Below are 5,226 nucleotides of genomic sequence, written 5' to 3'. Positions count from 1 at the left end.
ACACACACACAATGTATACATGCACACACGTACAGGCATACATGCACATGCACTCATACACTGTACACAGAAGAGGTTGTACTAAAGATTTTCTTCATGTACCATCTGAACTAGTACCAAGCAAGAACCATGTCTGTTTTATATAGCTGAGTGATAGATTCTGTACCCCGATATTAGGTTTCTTCACAGATACAGTAAGCCAAATAAAGCCAAATTAAGAAGACCAGGTTTATTGGATGAAGCACTCTCAGGTGACCTTCCAGTTCCCAACAGGTGAGACATGGGAAAGGGGCAGGAGAAATCATATCACTGGTCTAGAAGCAGGGCTTAAATACCCTGTGGGCACAGTCTTGAGCTTGAGAAAGGACCCTGTATTTTTGGCAGTCTTTCTGAGGGTGCAGGGTTTGAAGAGGAGGAACTGGAGACCCCAGCTGAACAACCTGACCTTCGTGGATATATAGGCACCAGTTCAAGCCTGGCTACCTCCTGCTAGCAAGGACCAGTATGGGGAGGGGGAGTTGGAGTCAGTGGTCTCATGCTCAGTGGAAGGTGTGGGTAGAGAAGAATTCAGTTAACTGCCATGATCCCAGGAATATGTCTTTTGAGGAAGTGGAGAAGGCAAGTTGCTGGGAGGAAATTAAAAAAAAAAAGATGGTTAACACAGGCCCTATGAATAGGGCTAACCTTGGGAAGAGTGAAGACTGCAGAAAGATGGAACAGAGATGTGCCCTGGTTGTATAAAAGAGACAAGGATGAATGATCCAGACATGAAAGCAGATATGCCCTTCGTTGGTACATTCTGGAAAACCAGAGGGTGCAGGGTTCCAGTTATTGGACAGACCATTTATCCTGGGTAGGCACCAGCTTGAGGCTGGAGAGGTGGTACCAACATGGATGTCCCAGGAGCTTGGGGGATATGGAGTTTCCAGGAGATGGTGAGAGCCTCAGGCACGAGCTCAGTGACCCTGGGAGTGAAGACTGGGCCGTTATCTGTCTGGATGGTCTGTGGCAGACAAATTGAAGGAGATGTGTTCTCGGAGTACCTGAGCCACTATAGCTGCTGCTTCCCAGGAGGTGGGGAGAGCCTCCTGGAAAGCTCAACTAAAGTTAGGTGATGCTAGAGCTTTTTATAAGTGGGCATGTGGATAAAGTCAACTTGCCAGTTCTCACCCAGTTGATGTCCTCAGTGCTGGTTCAAGGGCTGGCGTATCTGGAGGGCCCCCGTGAGTTGACCTCGGCTCATGTCATGCAAGAGGAGTGGATTTGGGCTCAGATATGGGCTCAAAGATGGGTGGGGTCCAAGAGGAGCTCTAGAGGCCAATATCAGCTTCCACCAGGCCAGATTCCTTGATTCGGTAGCAGCACTCTCTGCCCAGGAACATGAAGGTGTCTGTAAAACAACCAGAACAGATTTACAGATTGGTGTCTTGGCAAAGGGGTAAAAGGAATGAACGTTTTCCCTATGGCCTGGTTTTTAGCCTGATGAAACACACCTTTAAGCCTACACTTAGAAGACAACCGGAGGAAATTTATGAACAAGAGAGGTTGTGCATGCAAAGGAGGAAGAGGAAAGAAGGCTGAGGAATGAGAGAGGAGGAACAGAGTTGATCAAGCATGCGAGCTTCCATGCCACCTTCCATGCTAACCTGTAAGAGGCCGAGGAGTCAGCCATGGGTTATTGAACTGTTACCAGCACCTTGCTTTTCAGCAACACTCAGCAGTTTTGCCACGTGACACTGGAGACAATACAGTAATGCTGAAAAGGCCTCTGTGCAGTCCTGTTAGTGTTGTAAAGAACCTAAAAACAGGGACCAGTAAAATCCACAGAACTTAAGAACTTCTGAAACTGTAGTCAGTGCTCTATCAGCTTATCAGACTCCACTTATCAATGCTGAAACCCTGAGGCCTGCTTGTCCCTGGCCATGGAGCTGTGAATAAGGCAGAATTGTCTGTACTTTTAACAAGAAACTTAACTAATGAACCAAGGTGCTACCAAGGTGCCTGTAGCCTTGGGGAGCCAGGGGGAGAGGTGTTAAACCGGGGAAGCTATCAGTATCCTGGTCATCAAACACCAGCAGATCTGAGAAGGATAAATTTTACCTCAATAAGCAGAACCGAAACACTTTCCAAGTCGATTAAAAGTGAAAGGAGCTTACTACTTACCTAGACAGGACCCAAGTTTTCTCCATGGTCGTTGGGGACCGAGGTCCCAAGGCAGTACAGTCTTCAGCCGCCAGGCCAAGGAGATCTGATGGACTGTCCTGTGGAGCAGGAATTTGGGGAGACTGGCCTACCTTATCTAGGCTAAGCAGGACCATCAATTCCCCAGTTCCGGCTTGTTCGCAGTCTGGATATGGTCTTGGCAGCAGTTGAGGTACAAGGCAATCTTTTCCACTCTGTAACTGGCTTTGCCACCTTTAAAGCAAACTCCAGGCAGAAGTTCTTCTGTGGTCATCTGTCTTCCTTGGGGGAAATAGCGGTACTTTCAGGAGCTGGCATGTCTCTATCATGAAAACTTTCTCTATTAAATGACATATTGACAGATCTCTGAAGCATTTGAGGATCAGGGGATCATTATCTGTTAGATATAAGCAGTTCAGTACCAAGATGATAGATTTTCTCATACCCCAATAATAGGTTTCTCCGCCTATGCACTAAGCCAGATCAAGCCAAATTAAAAAGATCAGGTTTATTGGGAGACCTTCCAGCCCCCTATAGGTGAGGTGGGGTAAGGGGACGGGAGAAATCACATGGGGGTCAGGGAGATTCACTTAAATTCCCTGTAGGCGTAGTCTTGAGCTTTGGGGAGGAGCCTGAACTTTTGGTGGTCTTTCTTTGGGGCCAGGGTCTGGAGCAGAAGGAGCTGGAGACCTGGGCCAAACACTGAGCACTTCTCAAATGTGTTTCATCAGCATCCCTTCAGTATCCCTTCATTATCCCTTCAGTATCCCTTCATTATCCCTTCAGTATCCCTTCAGCATCCCTCCAGACAGAGACTTCTCAAATGTATCCCTTCAGCATCCTTTCAGCATCCCTTCAGCATCCCTTCAGTATCCCTTCAGTATCCCTTCAGCATCCCTTCAGTATCCCTTCAGCATCCCTTCAGTATCCCTTCATTATCCCTTCAGTATCCCTTCAGTATCCCTTCAGCATCCCTTCAGTATCCCTTCAGCATCCCTCCAGACAGAGACTTCTTAAATGTATCCCTTCAGTATCCCTCCAGACAGAGACTTCTCAAATGTATCCCTTCAGTATCCCTCCAGACAGAGACTTCTCAAATGTATCCCTTCATTATCACTTCAGACAGAGCAACATTCTTACCACTACCCTCCCAAAGGCTGATACTCTTTCCCTTCAACTCTATATTTGCAGTTCCCTGTCTTCAGCCAAGGAATATTTCCTGAGGTTCAAACAACAACAGAAATACATCTTATTTTCTATATATGAGATCATCATGAGATATTTTTAATGTGCTTTTCAGATTATATCCAGACATATTTAAACACGTAACACTTCCAATATCCTGGGACCCCAATAATCAGAACTGCTGCTTATGTCTGTCACATACTGGACACATCCTGAGAGCATCTCTCCCATACCTATAAGTTAAGAATAAGAGGGAGGCCCCCTATTTCTGCCAGTGGTGCAATACAGCTTCCTGGAAACACAAATGAGGATTGCATAACTCTCTTCCTCTTTTGAGAAAAGCTTCTCCCAGCCAGTCCCTCTGTTGTTGTGGAGCTGACCATTCTCTAAGCACAACAGAAGCAATTAGCAAAGTTGAATAACAACAGGTAGGTGTGTTACCAAGTCAGAATGAGGCCCTGTAGTCAGACATGTTTCTGGATGGTTTTGTCCAGGTGCCCACTTCAAACTTTAGTTATGAGGAAACTGCACAGATGTCAACAGGGCAGCCACCCACTTATTCCTACCAAAGGAATTTCCTTCACTGCTCAGGTCACGAGAAGATAAGGCCGTTGATTCTATTCTTGAACACAAACATAAAGGTGTGGGCATGGGTTCTCACATTGATGAGTTCAAAATCAAACGCAGACCTTCTGGAATGCAAACTTACCCTGCTCTTTTGATCTGATTCCTGAGTTTAAGTCTCTATTAACACCTCTCCCTGGGCTATAGAGAAGGATTGCTGGGTAAAGTCACTGGCAGAGAAGTTTGATGACCCAAGCTTGATACCTAGAAGCCACATGGTAAAAAGAACTCCCTAAATTGTCCCCTTACCTCCATATGTATGCCCACAGTAAAAATAAAAATTAAATGTCAAAAAATTAATCTTTTGTTAAACTACAACTCTACTTTAATTTTTTTCAGGAAAAAAATCATCTATATAGTAGAAAGTACTGAATTTCTTTCTTTTCATTATCCTTTAAATAACACAAGATAGCATTTAATTACATAGTGTTTTCATTGTACTGGATATCTTAAGTAATCTAGATTTAGAGGCAATGGTAGGACAGGTCTAGCTTATATGCAAAGGTCACACCATTTTATATAAAGGAACTCAATTATGTCAGGATTTTTGGGATCCTGGATATTCATCCCCACAGAGACTGAGGTACCATTGTCTGTTCAATGGGATTTGATGGAGGGCCTACAGGTAATGATGCTGGCGATGTAAAGATGCATCTCTATCCTGTGGTACACAGTCAGGATGATCACCCACGTATTTCAAGGACTTGTGAAATTAGCTCTTGAGGTCTCTTTGGGTCACCTAAATTTTCAATGGCTTGTCTCAGAGTTCCCCAATAAGTAATTAATCTATTAAGACCCCCTAGGATGTGATCTCTCATTGCCCTCTGATTTCAATAGCACAGGCTGGTTTCTCTAGTTATCTCTAAAACCACCACTCACCATCTTTCCATGTTCTCTAAATCAACCAACACACACAGACACACACGCAATTACACACAGTCACACACAAATACCACAGACACACACAAAGTCACACACAGACACACACACACAGATACACACAGACACACAATCAGACATACATACACGGTTACACACAGACACACACACACAATTACACACAGTCACACACAAACACACAAAGTCATACACAGACAGACCATACATAGACACCACACAGAGATACATACAGACACACACGCACAATCACACACAGTCACACACAGACACACACACAGTCACACACAGACACACACACAGAGATACATACAGACACACACACAATCACACACAGAC

Source organism: Microtus ochrogaster, chromosome 19 (genome assembly GCF_000317375.1).
Source record: "Microtus ochrogaster isolate Prairie Vole_2 chromosome 19, MicOch1.0, whole genome shotgun sequence".
Lineage (NCBI taxonomy): Eukaryota > Metazoa > Chordata > Mammalia > Rodentia > Cricetidae > Microtus > Microtus ochrogaster.
This window is presented reverse-complemented; position numbering follows the sequence as displayed.